The sequence below is a fragment of the Protopterus annectens genome, chromosome 2.part0, assembly GCF_019279795.1.
Source record: "Protopterus annectens isolate FY-2018-M chromosome 2.part0, PAN1.0, whole genome shotgun sequence".
In the NCBI taxonomy this organism is placed as follows: domain Eukaryota; kingdom Metazoa; phylum Chordata; order Ceratodontiformes; family Protopteridae; genus Protopterus; species Protopterus annectens.
Window position 1 is genome coordinate 270,654,078 of NC_056728.1, and position 19,324 is coordinate 270,673,401.

The 19,324-nt window shown below is 41.6% G+C and overlaps 1 protein-coding gene across 2 annotated transcripts in view; it reads right to left on the minus strand.

Moving 5' to 3' along the window:
* Positions 1 to 19,324, minus strand: part of SNX24 (sorting nexin 24) — a 1,571,570-nt gene that overhangs the window by 4,683 nt on the left and 1,547,563 nt on the right. The gene's annotated exons all lie outside the window — the stretch shown is intronic.

Below are 19,324 nucleotides of genomic sequence, written 5' to 3' on the forward strand. Positions count from 1 at the left end.
CAAATGACGTTGCCTATATGGTATCAGAATCTTGCGGTTTTCCACAAATAGCAGGTATATTTATTAACTACTGAATTTTTTTCCATAACAGTTTTATCAAAATCATTCTGGGCCTATTTCCTCTCCTGTGTGTCCAGTGCTTTGGTAGCTGCATATGTAGTAAGCAAGCATTTTTTTACCTCACATCAGCACTTATGTATTCATTTTCCATTTATTATTAATCAATGGACTGTTTTCAGGTTCAGCTCAGGTGTTCTAATTTATATACAATACAACTGAAAAGGAAATCAAAGATTAAAGAAAATATGCAAAAAGTTTAACAAGCATTGTTTTTTGTATATATGTTTATATATAAAAACAATGTTTACAGTGTTAAGACAATCAAGAAATGAGACTCAAAGCAGGAATAAAAGTACAGGTGGTTATGGCTTTTGGTCTGAAGTGTGAAATGTAGGAGTTATGTAATTATCTTTATTGGAGCATTTGCACATTGCATGTTTGTGAAGGTGTGCATCTTATTTACTTGGGGATGACATTACAGAATTTGGCCCCCATTACTGGAAATGCTTGATACGTTTTAGTTTTGGATGTGATGCAAAGAAACTGGGTATAGAGATGGAAAACAATCTGAGCTTCTATGGTAATTGTCTTTTAGACAGCCTGCTGGTAAAAAAAAAAAAAAACAGCAAAAAATAAATAAAAAGGATTACATGTTGATAAGTTTAAAGATCATGGAACCAAGCAATACAGTAACTGTGTGTGTGTGTGTGTGCTGGGGAAGGTAACCATTTGATATTCTGAGACTTGTTACTGTGAATCTCACAACAGAAAGACAATAAGTGAAAATGCAGGTCCACGATTGCTGTTTTCAGAATTTTCCCTTTACTCCAAGGTTTGGCAATCTTGAAGTTGGCATTTATAAGTTTGGAGGTTGTGTGTGTGTGTGTGTGTGGGGGGGGGGGCCTCGATCATCTGCACAAAAAGAAAAAAGACCAACTTTAAAGGAGAACAGTAGTGTTCAACATTTGTTGTTCTCTTGTATTTAGTACTTTTCTGTAATTATGTGGCTTACATGTACTAGTCCTGGAATTACAATAGCACACCAATTGGGAATCATTTAGTTTTGGATAGGGTGTAACAGCCGTATTCTCATCTGGGGAGTGTGTTAAAAAATCTGTATATTTTATCTGAGATGTTGTGAAATTGTGCTAAGTTGTTTTTGGAGGTAGATGGCAATAGGGAAGAGCATATTCCAATTGCAGAAGGCCACATTTGCCTATAGTAATCTTACACTGAGGAGCTAAGAAATGTCAGATTATTCAGAATAGCAGCTTATTGACTTTGGTCATGTGGATGTGGTGTTGGAAAGTTAATGCTGAGGGCATCTCAACACAGCCCTAGGCATTTCCTACATATTCAGGACTACTGAGTTTAATGGTCCAATTGTAGAGTTTTGAGTCATTGGTGTGTTCAAAACAATATGGTTTTGGTTTTCTTTAGGACCAGAAGACATTTGTGCAGGACTTGCCAGTAAATAAGTGTAGAGAGATCTATTTGAAGCAGGTTTGATATCAGGGAGGGACCAGATCTATGGATGACAATGTTGTCTATGTAAAGAAGAACTGGCAAGCTGTGGAGATTGAAAGCGAGTTAGTTGGTGTACAGAGAGAATATAATTTGGGATAATATGAAGCTTTGCTTGACTCTTTTTGTGAGCAGGAAGGCTGTAGAATTAAGTCAAAAGGCAGAGGACCTGTTGGTAAACTACAGAAAGGTTACTGGGCTAATCCCTTACATTTAGCAGTGAGGTTGTAGGCATCAGAATCAAAAGCCTTGCTTAGGTCAAAAAAGATTACTCCAGTAAGCTGTCCTGTGTCCATATTCTGGAAGGCATCATCAGTAGGAGTATAGACTGTGGTTAGTATACTTTGGCCTGACCAAAATCCAGACTGGTGGTGGATAATATTTTGTATGCATTTAAATACTGAATGATTTGATTGTGGACAAGTTTTTGTATCTAGTGCTGGGAGGATTGACATTGGTCTGAAATCACTGCCTGGTGCTAGATTGGAGCATTTTAACAGAGGTTACAATAACTATCAGTTATTGTTGTGACATAACTCCTGTAATGAAGCATGTGTTGAATAGATTCATAAGTGAGATAAGAAGATGGCCATTGTGTAAGTGGGTGAAGCAAGGGAGGATACCATCACTCCCTCAGCAGAGCATCTGAGGAGATACTGTCAAGGATTTTTGCTATGTCCTTTTTAGTTGCAGTGTAGAAGAAAGAGTTGATTTATATGGTAAAGGGTGGTACAGGTGTTACTGGGAAGGATGAAATTTGGGACACTGGAGAATTCTGTATGAAAGTCTTCAGCAGTAAGCATCCCTGGAGAAGTTGGTATACTGTTGTAGTGCAGCAGAGTTTTGGGTGTGGATTGGCCTGTTATGTTATTGACTAGGTTCCAACATTTCTTTTGCTTGTGATAAGAAGGGCATCGAGTGGTGATAAACAGGTAGGCCTTATACCAATATGTTGCATTTTTGATGTCATCTATGAGATTTATGAAGTGGGGTCTGTTTTCTACAGGTGGACTGTGTTACCATGTGGTCCATACTTTATCTCTAACCTTGTAGCAGAATTTTAGTTCTTTAGTTAACCATTTCTTTAGGGAGGATATACAGAATCTGTTGACTGGGGGAAGGGGGTAAGTGTTTGTTTTTGAGTTTGAGGACAAATGATGTGAAGGTATTAAGAATATCATTTGGGTTATTTAATGCTAGGAGGTCTTCCAAGGAATGTAGGAACAGCAGTGTTTGGAGGTTTTGGGTCTTTTGTTGAGATTATGGGCAGAATGTAATCAGTTTGGGAAAATGTTTTAGGAAGTGGCAGAGTCATGGTGAAAGTCACGGGACAATAGTCTCAGATGAATTGAGATATTTTAGATCGAGGTGAGGTCACCAGAGATGAGAATATCTAGAAGTTACCTTACTCTCCATGCCACTGTGGAGAAAAACTTCTGTATCTTTACATTTTACTATAGAAAGCATGCAGATGTCATTCCTCATCACTGTTGAAAAGGACAGCTATAGGTCCAGACCAGTATAGCAAACCCTTATACACCGGATGTACTGCACCTCGAAGTGCCTGTCTTGCATCCTGGATGTAAGGTACATAACAAACATACAAATTTCTTTCCTGTAAGTCTGAATGCTAATTCTTGAATTTGGTCTCTCAAGTCATTCATAGCCCTTGTTTCAGCTACCAAGCCTCAGAGGACTTTTCCTTCTGTCCTTTTGTTGATTTACCATTTTATATGTCATCCCAAAAGGGGGAAATATGAGTGTGGGAGGCAGATTCCCCATAAAAGTAGACATGAGAAGTGCCTTTTCTGCATAGATGCAGACCATGCTCAAACTCAGTATGCTATTTGGCAGGCTTCTGTATCAAAGACCCTTCATAGCCATTTATCCTCCCTTTCTTCCCATTCTGTTTACCTTGACAACTAATGTCTGAAGTTACTTACCAACAAAACTATAGCTTCTGAATCTGCCCACCCGGATGTTTAGCAATGTCTTAAAAAGTAATCTAAAAAGATCTTTTTATAGAGACTTATGCTGTCCAGCCTTTGCTAGACATTTCCATTGGGTTGGATGAAGAACCTGAGGACCATATGGTTCCCTCTGTCACAACCATGTTGGAGTTCAATATGGGGTTGGTTTCTCACACATCCACTGAGGGATAAGTATGCTATAAATGAGAAGAGGGAGCTGAGGCTGATAATTACAGGAAGGCCTAGGAGGATTTCACAGATACTTGTTAACAAAGCGGTTCCTTGTTCCCTCACTGATGTCAGGTTGGACTCTGAACCATATAGGCTTGTTAGGACTAAGGTTCTCACTAATTACCACATCGATGGGAGCCCACTGAACACTGAGGTGTTATGAGAGATCTGGGTACATAGGTTGACAGCAATCTCTCCTTCGACCACCACACTGCCACTGTGGTCAGAAAGTCCTTCTATGTGGCACATCTCATTACGAAGGGTTTTGTATCCAGGAAGAAAAAAGTCATCTTTCTCTACTCTTCCCTCATTAGGCCAATCATCGAGTATAATGCCCCACTTGGCATGTACCTCACTAGACACATGCAACAGCTGGAACACCACAAAAGTACCTCATGAAGAGGATCCTAGGCCTTAAACACATGTTCTACATGGACAGACTCAAAAAAAACTCCAGCTATTCTCTGTCTCATATTGTCGACTAAGAGGCGACCTCTGTTTGACTTACAAAGCCATGTCTGACCCAGCTCTGTTAGAAATGCTACATCTAAAGAAATCCCAATCCCTCCGCACCACATGTTACAGAGACCTCAATCTCATTACCACAATCAACAGAACATGCTGGAGGGACAGGTGCATAACCTTGAGACTGCCCATGCTCTGGGATAGACTCCCATACATGTCAAGTAGAGCACCTCATGGGCCCTCTTCAAGAGGGATCTTAATGAGTGGATGGGAAATAGAAAGTTTACTCTGGGGATCACTCCAGTGGCTCTACTTGATAAAGGTACTGGGAACTAACATTGGGTGGCACGATGCCAGGGCACTTCTATGGACTAGGCTTATAAAGGCTCCAGGGCCATTAGCCTAGTACACACCTATGAAGAAGTCCAAGCATGTAGTTCATGTAGCCAAGGATCCCCACAGAGAGAGGCAGAATTTCACTCAAGGTCTTTTAAGGCCCTTATGGCCTTGGCATCCCCCCCCCCCCCCCACATACACACACACACACATTATCTGTGCCTTCTGTTGTTTATTTTACTTCCACTCCCTCTAAAAGCTTAGGAAGTCTGACTCTTCTGATGAAGATGTGGAATTGGATTCTGGGGAAGAGGTCTTAGCGTATTGTTCTCAGATCCATTCTCCTTTTGTTCAAGGATCAGAGGATGAGGATACTCTTATAGGTGTAAACAAGGCTGACGACCACTGGGGCTTTTTTAAGCATAGCTATGAAATCGAAATGTATACCGTGAGTTACTGTGCCTCATAGAGGTTATTTTACAGGGTGTGTGTTAATTAAGGCACAAGTTAACAGCTGCCTCTGTCCATCAGAGACATGGGTGTCGGACCAGGTATGAATTTCTGATTTCGCATCCACTGGTCCAGGTTGTGCTTGAACAGGGTTAGAGAAGGGCTCTACTTCACATGGATGGGAAGTGTATCCCAGAGTATGGAGAATCTCTGAGATGTGTACATGTTCCTCCAACACATCCTATTTAAGTCTCAGGCAAAGTTTAAATCCTTAGCACTAGTAGTTCTGGTGCTGTTCATTTTGTGGATATGCAAAAGGTCCATCAGAGTGGGGATCCAAGGATGCCTTGCATGCCAGACATAAATAGTCTCTCAGATGTTTGCAGGAAACAGATTACAGAGGTAGGGCTTTGAGGCAATCTGCATAGGACTGTGTTTACACTCTATATTCTTTTTGAGCGGAACTTCTGTGGATGTTCCAGCTGTTGCATGTTCCTAGTTAGATACATACAGAAAAGAACATTATACTTATGGGTCTGGTGATGGCTGAGTACAGTGGCATGATGACTTCCCTGGACCTAGATGCTATGCCCTTATAAGCTAAGTAACATAGTAACCTGGCTTTTGACCAACACATTTGTATCTACATGAGGACTCAAATCCCCTATTACTGTATCTACTTTTAGGGGTGTTTTATCAATGAGGTGGTTTCCCTGGATGGATGACTTCTCAAAAGGTACTATTACGCATTTATTGTAACCGAGTTTTAAGCCATGGCTTTGGCATCAGTCATTTGTCTAGGATGTATTGGGGGGGGGTTCTATGACTGCTCCTGGCTTGCAATCAAGCTAAGCAGTATGTGCCATTTTGCCCTCATTCTTTGGCTTGGAGACCTTCTCAAAGTCCACCAGGTTCAGTACGCATGACTTGCATTTGATGAAAAAACTGTGCTAGGTATAGTGTCTGAAGTTATTCTATGTCATTGTCAATTATTTCCATGGCTGTGCATATAAAACTAGTCAGACTAATGGGCCCGTAGTTCCTGGGATCTGTTGATAGTCCACCCTTGTGCAGAGGGATGGCCAATGCAGTCTTCCATTCGCATAGTATGAAGGTTGTGTGGTAACTGACTGAATAGTGACACCAGTGACCCTGATAGGTCATATTTCAAACTATTTAGGAGTCATCCTGAGATATTATCAGGGCCCATCAAAGCTGTATTCTTGGCCTTAGAGAGCACATCTAAAACCTGCCCCCTACTGATAGTTGGAGGAATCATGTTAGATTGTATTTCCTGGGGGGGGGGTGTTGGAGCTGAATTTGTCAGCCAGAAGACTTGCTATATCTCCCATTTCCATGAACATGGCTCCATTTCCCAACAGTTTTGTACACTGTTGTGTGCTACCTTTGAGGTTTTGGACGTTGCTGCAGAAAGCCTTATAGTTGTCCAAAGTCCAACAAAGCAAATTTTGAAGTAATCATCTTAGTTGTCTTCAGTGTGATTGAGAGAGCTGTTATCTTTTTTTTTTTGGTGTTACACTTACTAATTTAAGCTTACAACTTGTTTTTCTTTTGTTGTACAACTTGTTTAGTTTTGGATTCATCCAGGGTGATTTTTTTTCTGGATTCCCCTACTGAGGAGCTTTCATTTGGTGACAACACTGTAAAATGATGGAACACTTTCAGTGGGAGAGTTCCCAAACTGAGCTGTGTCCTTTTACAAATGGATCCTTCCAGGCCTTCTGTAGTCCCTCCTGTGTTAGAAGCCCATCTGGACCCACACAGTGCTGTCCCCCGGGCATCCTGCATATAAGAACCCTGACAGGTTTTACAAGGTGCCTGAGGCCTGATGATGTAAAAGTGAAATTGCTCGATTCTCAGAATCTGGTTCTACAGCTGCAGAGCATTTTAAAACCTTACAAAATAAAAGGAAGGTTATGCAGGACTTTAAACAGATTTTTCTTTCCCTATCCCCAAGTTTTCATTTGTGTATAGTCAACAGAAGCCTCCCTTAAACGTAAGAAATCTTCCAAAGGGATATTTTTGGACAAATCCACTCAGTATTCCAGGTGTCAAATAGAAGCAGGTTTGTAAGGAAAAGTGGGTTTTAACAGTTATCCTTCCCTGCCCATTAGCTAGATTCCTCTTTTCCTCTTGTTGACTCTGTCATCCCCTCATCTGGCAGCAGATCATCACAGGTTCCTGGGTTCTTCACACAATAAGCACAAGAGTTGTTTCATCCCTTCCATCCTTTTCAGGGATTTTTCTGCCTCCACTTTGCCAACTTCCTCATTTTCCTCCAATTCTTTGGAACCTTTTGGCTCAGTGAACTATTCAGGCTGTTCCTCCCTCCCAGAAAATTACAGGGTTGTATTCCCGGATGTTTCTGGTTCCCAGGAAGGATTCTGTATCTCTCCTTTCTCAACACTTTTCTGAGTGTCCCTTCTTTCAAATTGTTCTCTCTCAGGTCTCTGCTCCCCTTGCAACGTCTTTGGGCCTAACTGGTCTTGCTGAACCTGAAGGATGTTTTTTCTACAAATTCCTATTCACCCTTTCTTCAGTAATTTTTTAAGGTTCTGTTTATTCTTTGGTCTTTCAATAACTCTGAGAATCTTTACCAAGTGTCTGACTCTGCTTATAGCTTACTGCAGACTCCCTGGTCTCCAGATTTTTCCCTATCTGGATGACCTTCTCATTCAAGTTCCTTCCCAGCAGCTACATCTTCAGAATCTCAACTTTACCATGCTTTCACTGCAGTGTTTGTGGTTCACCCTCAATCCCAAATCTATTCTTCCCACTTAACAAGAACAAGTTTTGCTGGGATGCAGGATTCAAGCCATGCCTAGTATGTTTTTTCCTCCTCCTTCCAAGGTCACCTTACTTGACAGCTTCCTTCCACTCTATCTTCTTCCTTTACAAGTTGCGTCTGCAAGAGTGTTTCTTTGGGCTTTAGGATACATGGCTTCCACCATTCCTATGGTTTCTTTCTTCAAGACAAAGTTTTAGCGGCATCTAAATATAACCTGGCATCAATGTTGTCATCTTCTGGAATTACCTGGTCATCTCTTGCCTTGTCTCAAACAGGAATTTCTGTTGTGAATTCATCAGCTATAATTGAATGCAGCCCTAGATTTTCAAGCTCTTTCCTCAAATTAGAAGCTTCATACAGATGATTCAGTTATGGAATGGGGAGCTTCTTCTAACCATATCAGGGTCTAGGGAGTCTGGTCTCCTGAACAACTGGAAAATTAGCTCTTCCACCCTTGCATTTCCTCTGGGTTCCGGGCCCTCTCTAGGTTTACACAGACAATGCCATTGTCAGCTGGAACATAAACAACTGAGCAGAAGTCATACCTTCTTTGCAGACTTGCTAGGGAATTTGCCCTCAGCCATCATTTGATCCTTGAGGCAGTTTACATTCCCTTAGAGCACAGCTTTGTGGCAGACAATCTGAGCAAGTCTAAGGCAAATCCTGATGAATGACTGCCTCACAGAGAGGTCTTCTTGGACATTATCTGTTAGATGTTACTCCTCAAGTAGATCTGTTTGCTTCCCCACTGAACAGGTTAACTTCCCAGGTGCTTTTCCAAGCTGCTGAGTCCTCTGGCTTGGAAAGTGGATGCCCTGTTTTTTTTTTTTCTTGAAAAGGTATGTTTCTGTATACTTATCTACTACTTCATCTACTGCTCAAGGTCTTACACACGATCATGTGGGACAGACCCAAAATCTTGCTCGTGACTCCTTTTTGGCCTCACCTTCTGTTTGATCTGGCCTGGGGCAATCATCACAACTTACCTCACTAATAAGAAGGGCTCTCATTTCCTTCACTGGCTCACCCTACATTTGACTCTTTGGGTGAGGAGGTTTTGATCCCCTTTCAACACTAGTTTTCCAGGAAATACTTCAGGTTTTGCAGGAGGCCAGAAGACCAACTACTAGAAAATCTTATGTTGCTAAATGAAAAGGAATTTCTCATCGGTGTCACAGGCATGAACAGGACCCTCGTTTGGTAGGTATTCATACTATTCTTTATCTGTGTTCAGTTGCTCAATTCTGGTCTGGACTATTCACCTGTTAAACCTCATTTGCCAGACATTTCTACTGGTCTGTTCTTGGATCTACCACATTCCTCTAGATTTATAACAAAAATATTCACTTTATGTAAATGTTGAAATTTCAGTACTGAGTTATATCATTTCAGTTTTGTAACATTGTGACAAGCCAACTGCAAATATCATGGTGCTTATCTGTAAGTTTTTAATTAGCTGTATGTCCTTTTGTAACATGTGAAATGTAACTTGCAATTATTGTAGAGCTTTTCTCCCCGGCCTCCACTGAAAACAGGCTCTTCTTGGCCCAGTAGACTTCTCCGGTCATCGAACTTAAATAAAATAAATAAAAAAAATTGCCGTTACATGATTTATAAAAGTCATCCTTCACATTAGGCTCCCGAGAAAGCCCATTCCACACCTTCTTGGGACCTTAATCTTATCCTGGAAAAATCGACTCAGCCTCCTTTTGAACCCATGGCTTCTTCTACTTTGCAATAGTGTACTTGGAAGATTTTTTTTTTTTTTTTTTGGAAGTTCTTATTTCTGCCAAGAGAGTTTCTGAACTCCAGGGGTCTTATAGCAGTAGCAGTTAGCCCTTTTTGATTTTTCCACAGACAGAGTTCCTCTCTACACTAGTCTCTCTTATGTCCAAGATAGTCAATGACTTGTCTTTGAATCAGTCCATTCACCTTCCTTATTTTTTCCCCTTCATCTCAGAATGCTGGTGAGAGAATACTACATACTTCAGATTTGCAGAGACAGCTCAGATATTATCTGGATAAAACTAAAGATGTCAAAAAAATCTGAGTAGCTGTTTGTTTCCTTTCATGGAAAGAAATTGTGTCTTGCTGCTTTCTAAGCAAACCATCTGCTCTTGGATTTCTAAGACCATTTCGTTTTGTTACTCTCTTCATAGTAAGCAGCTTTATTCTTCTGTTTCTGGTCATTCTATCAGGGCAGTTGCTTATTTTGGTGCTTTTGTCAAGGTTCTGGATACTAGATGCAATTTGGAAGCTACTTGGTCTTCTGTTCTTATTTTTACTAAACACTACAAGTTTGATGAAGTGTCTAGGGTCAGGGCTGGTTTTGCCAGGGTCATTCTTCATGTTTTTTTGGAGGGTTCTTCAATTGCTTCCTCCTCCTATCTTTTACACTAGCTTTTGTATTCTCCCATTAGTAAGCAGTACTGCAACAATAAGGAAAGACATAGTAGAGTTGTGTAAGAATTTACCATAATGGTAGATGCCATACTTTTTACTGTTGCAGTATTCCATCCCTTCCTCCTTCCTTTCTTCCCCCTTCTTGGTCTGTTTTCTTTCCCTCTGGCCAAATAGTTCTTTCTCCTGTTTCTGGATGCACATGCTCCTTCTACTGTTCATGAAGGGTTGCTCTGGTTCTCCTGGGGCAATTCATTTCTGAGGATTAGGTGTCCATATGCTACTTAAGCACCTTACATCCTGGACATAGGATATACATCTGACATGTGGCACCTGGAAGGGTCTAAGGCTTTGGTATGCTGGCCAGATGTATGGCTCGCCTTGGTAAAATATCACTTTAGCAAAGAATACTGCAACAGTGAAAAACAGGATATCTACAAGGATAAGATATTACACCACTGTATTTTCTTCAGCTCTACTGTGTAACTTGTACCTTCCCTTGTGACTGATGTAAAAACGATAACTTATGTACACCTCCACGAAAGTCATTTAAAAATACAAAATTGAAGTACTGTCTATATGGAGAAAATGAAGCTGGAGTGGAAATGATCAGAGTTCTACATTTGTTTTGGGGAGCCAATTACTGCAGATGGGCAAGTTGCATGTATGGTAGCCTCCACAAAGGTGAAAACCTTTTATGGCATTAGACAGGCTATGGTGCTCCATCTCATAGGTGCACATATTGTTTCTATTGTTTCTAGGCAGGTAGCCTGCGCAACCATCTAGAGCCTAGCCATGCAACCTGGAAAAGTTAGTGGGTGGATCTGCCATCTCACTCAAAGAGGGCCAATTCTTCTTACTGTAGGGAAACTCTGTAAGTACCCATCCAAATGTCAAGGCAGGACCTGAGGAAACCACTGTGTGGTACATTGTTTGTCATGCAGGCACAGCCTGCTCCATGGGTAGGGAATTCTTTGTGTGGAGAACCTCTCTCTCTCTCTCAAAGAAGTCTTGTATATGATGTGAAGAAGGACACAGTATTTGGAGTTAGTGTTTTACTGGCATTTCTAAGGTGGAGGACATCTAGTAAGATATGATCTTTCATAGCCTGCAATATGAGGCAGAGATCACACTTTGCACCAGTATGAAATACAGAAAAGCAAAATGGGTTTTAGCCTTTCCAGACAATGAAAAGAACTCAGAACTTTGATTTGCACACTTTTTAACTATAATTGTTTTTTTTTTTTAATCTTCCCTTTTTTCCCCTTCATTCCCTTCTTTCTAATTGGACAAGGTGGTTACATCAGTGTATTGCAAAAGGTGCTTTTGACTGGTGTGGTGAGGCAACAGAGGACAATTATGTCATCCATAGACTTGGAGATTATATACTGTGGGTAATTAACCTGGGAAGGTAAAAGGTTTCCCAATTATAATTAAAACTTGATGATTGCTTTCATTCATTATCAGTGAAGGTGCCTGGATCACTAATGACTGCCTCTGTCTTAAGTGGTGTTCTGTAGCATAAATGTGTTCCCCAATGACAACTACACTACATTTGTTGACATTAAGCTGAAGGTTATATTCAGTACCACCTAGTGCTGGTTCTAACAAGCCCCTCAAGGAATATACGAACATCCGTGCGGGGAGTCAACAGCAGCACCCAGGTTACAGTCACAGACATGCTTTGTTAGCCACACACATTTGATATCAGAGAAGTAGAGGCCAAAGAGGAGGGCATCCAGGACACTGCCATACTAACACCACTAGTGACATTTCTCTTTGGTAAAAAAAGTACCACAGACACTTACTGTGCACACTAAATCAGTAAGCCAATTCAATTTACAACCCAACATGTGATAAAGGGATTTATGTTTAAACTACTGAGCTTGTCAGCATGAGAAACAGTATCAAAGGTTATAGCAAATATGGACAGTGTGGCCTTTGTCAATGGCATCTGTTACATTTCCAAAGAATGTAAACCAAATTTAGAAGAGAGGATCTACCTTTCACAGGACCAAATTGTTTAGGGTCAAAGGTGTGTAGTTCACCAATTTCCCTTTTTTATGGAGCTGGCTAAGATATATTCCATGACTTTTACAGATGTTGCTGGTTAGGCTAAAAGAACTAAAGTTGCTAGGGTCTGTGGTGTAGCCACCCTTTTGGGATGGCACTATTACAACGTTCTTCAGAGGCCAGGTACATACCCCCATGGAGATACAAAGTTAAAAAGGTTTATGAGGGATTTAGCACTATTGAACTTTGCAATAACTAGGAGACTGTTCAGTAATATTGTCTAGACTCATGGCACTGTTGCTTTTTTTTTTTTTTTTTCAGATAAAGCTTCTAGGATTTGGGCCACAATGACATTTTACTGGAGGAAACATGGGAGCTAACTAGAGGGGTGAAACTGGAATTTAATTTTTCAGCCTGGTTGTTGCCTATGGCTTAGGGATCAGAACCGGTCATACCCCTTAATCAGAGCTCAGTGCAATGTTGAATGTCACTGCTGATATTTGTAACAGTTAATAAGCCTTAGGGTTTTCCTTGGAGTAGGTGCCTTTTTTCGGATCATAACCTATTTTAGTCTTCATAATGAAATGCTTGAGTTCTTTGTTGCCCTGCCTAAGAACATTCTTACGATGGGAGGTGAGGAATCTTGTATATAAAGCAAGCAGTTTTTCTGTTAGTTTGTTTAATCATTAGGAGATGCATCATAAAGGCTTATTTCTGAACTGCCCACTATACTTATGCAGAATGGTGGGTTTGAATGGGTGAAAAAGTTAGTGGCAAGTGTAGTGGGATTAGTGACGTGGTCAGGAGAGGGGGGATGGAGTGCTTTTGAATTTCCTCAGGCAGAGATATTAAGTTACATAACCTCTAAATAGGGTAGAGTTACTGACATGAAATTGCCTGTTTTCTACATTAACGATTGCGTTTAACTTTATTCTGGCTTGCAGCCATGACTTATTACAAACTCTTGCAGAAAGTTAATACTGTTTATATAGACTACAAATTATAAACAACAAAGAATAGTTACTTCTGCAGCTAAAATTAGAGAAGTCCGCAACTGCAGTCAATTATGTAAGCAAGCATGTGCTGGAAAGTTTGTGTGACTGGAGTAGGGCACAGCATTTTTTCACTTTTTTTTTCATTTTTGGTTACTCTCTGGGGGCCGGATGGTGTTACGTCGAGGGCCAGATTTGGCCCCAGGGCCGGACGTTGTGCACCACTGGTGTATTGGGATAAACAGCCATAGAATACAGAATTAAACTTATTTTATTAACTATCATGGTCATCAGGAGACTAAGGGGATCTAAAAATGCAGTAATTCTCTATTTAGTGTGATTAAGGTGAACAGGACTTCTGAACTGATATAAGGGATTTCGCATAAGGTAATGGTGAAGAATATAAATACATATACTGCCTCACAATTCCAGATAGTATGAAGCAGTGACAGGCAAAGAACTCTGGTGTGAAAGCAGTGTGATCAGTATACGGAAAGCATGTTTCAGTTAGTTCTAATGTTAGAATGACCTCATGTTCAATGTTTTGCTCAGAGTAATAGCACTGAACAGTGTCACCTTACTGTAATCAGAATTGGAATCTGATAGACTGGAATGTCCAAGAGCTGGAGCTTATCGAAAAAAGGCACTAGGAGGGAAGAAGAAACTGTAGCCAATATACAGAAGTCCTGAGACAAGCGAGATGACGGCCATCACCGGCAAAACAGGCCGGTCTAGCAATCATCATCTTCAGTGCTGACACACACTGGATCTTCCAGAATGACACCAGTCAGCTAAATGTTGAACATGGTTACTTCACTTCAGAATTGCAGCATTATTTCTAGAAATGGCAGGATGCTGCCCAGGACAGCTATCATTTCTGCCTTGGACACATGCATGGAAAGTTCAGCCATGTCTCTACATCTCATGTGCAGAAAAACAGCTGTAAGGCAGTTCTTGTGTTTGGGGTGGAGGAAGCTAATCCCAGCACAGACAGGCAGCTGACTATAACCCTACCTTTCCTCAACTGGGTGAGTGGAACATCAGTATTACCAGAAGCATAGCTGGCTCAACCAGCATTCTGTGCCAGTACAACAAAGTAGCACTCCACCTGCACAGCCCTTCAACTGAAGAACAAAAAAAAGTCCTCTTCTTCTACATGACACACTCCCCTTCCTCCTACTCAACACAATCAGGTCCTATTTTTGCACTCTACCCTGAACTCTCCTTGCTGTCATTTTAGTTATATATAAAAAAAAAACTTTTTTCTTTTAACTCATTACATCCAAGTGGCACCTCCAGGTGCATCTGCAATTAACACCTATTGCTGCCTCCAGGCATCAAATATTGCTTGTTCATATTTGCATCAAGAATTACAAAACCATGCTATGCACAATGTTTTGAAATATTTCACCTTAAAGATTACACAATAGCAAACTCAATTGCATTAATATTTGACCTTTGTCTAGTGCAGGTAAATAAATATTAACTGTTGTTTTTATGATATTTAGATAGATATCATTTTCAAATTTTTTTAAATATCTCAACCAAGCAACATAGAATACCTTAGTCTCGTGTGAAAGCTCTCAGCTAGATGAATAAAATGCTGCTAACAGTGTGTGTGTAACTTGAGCAGTTTCTGAGATATTGTAAGTTGTTTACAAAATCAAGCAGATTTTGTAAACAACTTACAATGATTGATTTCAACAACTGGCTAAGTTTCTGGTGTCATTCTAAGGGGATCCAGTACCTGTCTGCCTGGGATGACATGATTGACAGACCTCGATGCTTTGCCAGAGATGGCCTACATCTGTCAACCCTGGGCTTCCGGATACTGGCCAAGGCTCTTGCCACCCCTATTGTGCCTTTTTTAGGCAGTGTTCCAAAGACCAAATTACCACCATAGCAGCTACAAACAAATGCAATCTGAGGGTCATGTTGCTCAATGGTAGAAGTCTAAATCTCAAAATGCACTCGCTTGATGGACTCCTTAAAATGGAGAACAACGACATTTGTGCTGTAACGGAGACCTGGTTCAAGGCAGCAGAAAGCACCCCTGCACTACCAGGCTGTAACTCATTCCACACCTTTCAGCCCCAGAACTTAGACCGAAGCTCCAAAGGTGGTGGTGTCTCCATATTCATAAAAGATGCGCACACCTCCAGACTGGTAGCCTAACATAATGCATCAGAGATGCTTCAGGTGCAACTAACGTTGGGTAGGACAGCCATTCAGGTTGTAGCCTGCTATAGCTCCCCAACCATGTCCCAAGACTCGCACTCCACATTGCTAAGCACCCTGGAGAACATTGGGGTCCAATCTAACACTCTCTTTCTAGGTGACTTCAACTACCCCTCCATTAACTGGGTAAACTACTCATGTACTAATACACTTGCCCATAGTTTCCTGGAGTTCATTAATTCCAATGCCCTGGACCAGCTCATTCTTACCCCCACTAGAGGTAGCAACATCCTTGACCTGGTCATTACTAACACGGGCGACCATTGCTCTACACCAATAGTCAGCTCCTTCCTGGTTAGATCTGACCACAAACTAATCACCTTGGAAATCCACATCCCTCCCACCACCCCAGCAAAGGTAACCACCATGAAAAACTTCTCCAATGCTAACTTTGGGATTCTAAAAACAGAGCTGGCTAACTTCACGGCACCCATGCGAATGGAGAATAGTTGCGTGACTGAAGAATCATATACCAATACACTGTATTAACACGTACACAAATGCATGGATCTCGCCATACTCAATAGAACCAAGACACTCTCCTCCAAAATAATGAAGCCAATCTAATGGTCCCCTGCCATAAACAAACTCTACAACAGAAGGAGGAAACTGATGCAGAATAAGGTGAAGTCCCAAGACTGGAAAAACTCCCTTATCTGCCTCAAGAAAAAGTTGAGATCCCTCAAAGTCCTGTACAGCTAGGTATGAAAACAGAATTGCAGCAGATAGTAAAGACAACCACAAGGCCTTCTATAGTTATGTAAAGAATCTCCACGGCAATACCCAGATTTGCTCTGAGCTACTGCACAATCGTACTTCCTATACCGAGCTAACAGATATTGCCAGTATAATGGCTGACAGATTCAATGCCAACTTTACCCCCCTCTCTTCCCCAAAGGACCAATCACAATACCAGTAGATTGCCAGGCACCCAGTATTACTGCTACACAGGTTAAAACAGCACTGTCCAAGGCCAAGAATACAGCATCTATGGGACCTGACAATATCCCTGGTTGTGTTCTACATGAACTACAGAGTGAACTGGCACCTCACTTGTATGCTCTGTTTAATCACAGCCTCACCTCAGGCTTTGTCCCTACTGAATGGTGCACTGCTACAGTTATCCCTCTCCACAAAGGAGGAGCAACTACAGACCCTGGAAACTATCTCCCTATTAGTCGGACAATTCTGATATGCAAAGCTATGGAACATATCATCACGGACCCAATAAACAAGGATATAGGGAATCTCCAAAGTCTGGATATCACACAGTTTGATTTTGTGAAGGGTAGATCATGCCTGCTCAGCTTGGTCGACTTCTTTGAGCAAGTCACCAGAGCTGTGGATGAAGGCAAGGCGGTTCATACAGCCTACCTTGATCTGGCCAAGACTTTTGATACCATTACCCACTCAGGAATCACAGAAAAACTCACTAAGCTTGGCATCAACCCCTATATCGCTAGGTGGGTTGCAAAGTGGCTCACAGATAGAACCCACAGTGTGAAAGTAGCTGACTCCAAGTCAGACTGCCAATTAGTCATGAGTGGAGTCCCACAGGGTTTGGTCCTGGGTACTCTTCTGTTTGGCATCTAGTTCTCTGAAGTCCAGGCCAACACAAAGGAGCTCTTGCTGACAAAGTTCGTAGACAATTGCAAGTTGGGAGCTACCATTAACTCCCCAAGTGATGTTGACATCCTACAGAATGGCCTCACTGTGACCGACTGGTGTCAGAAACATGGCCTTAAGCTCAATGCCAAAAAATGTGTCGCCATCCCCTTTGGGAAAAACCCGGTTCCCATGAATTACCACACTGATGGTAGTCCAGTGAACACAGAAGACGTTATAAGAGATCTGGGAACACAGGTTGACAGCAACCTCTCTTTTGATCACCACATTGCCACTGTGGTCAGAAAGTCCTTCTATGTGGCACATCTCATTACTAAGGGTTTTGCATACAGGAAAAAAGAGGTCATTGTCTCCCTCTACTCTTCCCTCATTAGGCCAATCATCAAGTACAATGCCTCATTTGGCATGTATCTCACTAGACCCCTGCAAAACTGGAGAGGGCGCAAAAGTACCTCACAAAGATGATCCTAGGCCTTAAACACTTGTCCTATATGGACAGACTCAAAAAACTCCAACTATTCTCTGTCTCATATCACCTACTTAGAGGCGATCTCTGCTTGACTTACAAAGCCATGTCTGACCCAGCTCTGTTAGAAATGCTACATCTAAAGAAATCCCAATCCCTCCACACCACACACTCCAGAGACCTCAACCTCATCACAATTAACAGATCATGTTGGAGGGACAGGTTCATAACCCAGAGACTGCCCATGCTATGGAACAGACATCCCATACATGTGAAGCAAAGCACCTTGCTGACCCTCTTCAAGAGAAATCTTGATGAGTGGATGGGAAACAGAAAATTCACACCGGAGATAAAGTACAGTTATGTACACTTATCATAAATGTAGATGTTCGAGTGTATTCACTGATGCAGTCATTACATTTGGGTTATCCTGCTGGCAGGTTGCCCTCAGTCGGCCTGAATTCCAAAGTCTTGGGTCCTGCGTCAGCCGCTGTCGCCTCTTCCCTGACGTCAGGTCGTCAAGGGTATAAAAGATGCAGCCAATGCCATTTTCTTCAGTTTTTCTTGCACCAGATGTAAGGAGCCCCCAAAAGGGTAGGCTAAAAATATGTAAATAAAACATACATGCACCAAAATAAGCTTTACCTTCATCTATAAGCAAACACACCACCTAGGTTGTATAGATTACAGAAGTAAAGATAAGTTCCAGCAAAAATAAGGGGGATGGCGGGTGGGTAACTTGGACTGCAACAGTGAATACACTTGAACATCTACATTTATGGTAAGTGTACACAACTGTACTATGTTCTTCGTGTTTCACTGTTGCAGTCATTACACTTGGGTTCATTCCCAAAGCTATGGTTGGGGGGCTGGAGCTAAACAGCATTAGGAGTGGCTATGAGGCCCTGCAGTACTGCAGTGGCAAAGCCTGCCCTGGATTTAGAGTAAAGAGGCAGATTGTAATGTTTTGTAAAGGTATGTACTGAACTCCAAGTAGCAGCTTCTAAAATGTCCTTGGTTGGTACTCCCCTGAGAAAAGCTGCAGAAGTGGCTGCAGCTCTGGTTGAATGTGGCCTAATGCCCTTAGGCACCGGCTTCCCATGCTGTGAGTAGCAGAAATGAATGCAGTGACCTATCCACTTTGAAATAGTCTGCTTGGAGATGGTCTTTCCTTGTGATGCTGCGGCATATGCCACTAGTAACTGTTCTGTCTTTCTGAAAACTTTAGTTTTGTCCAAGTAGAATCTAAGTTGGCTGTTTATGTCCAAAGAATGCAGAATTTTCTCCCCCTTGTTCTGAGGATTTGGATAAAAAGTTGGCAAATGAATAGTTTGGTTAAGGGCTACACTGGATACCACCTTAGGCATAAATGTAGGGTTTGTTCTCAGAGAGACCCTGTCTGGATAAAAAATGATAAAGGGTTCCACAACCATGAGAGCCTGTAGCTCTGAAACTCGTCTTGCAGAAGTTATTGCAAGGAGCAGAGCTGTTTTCCAAGATAAGAACTTTATATCCACAGTAGCAGCTGGCTCAAAAGGAGGTAATGTGAGTTTTTCCAAGACAAAGTTGAGGTCCCATGCAGGTATTGGCGTTCTCCTTGGAGGCCTTAAGTTTTTGGCTCCTCTGAGGTACTGCTTTAATAAAGGATGAGAAAAGAGTGGTGGCTCTGTATTGTAATGAGCCAAAATGGCAGAGGCATGGATTTTAATTGATGAAAAAGATAGGCCTTTGTCCAGCATCTCAG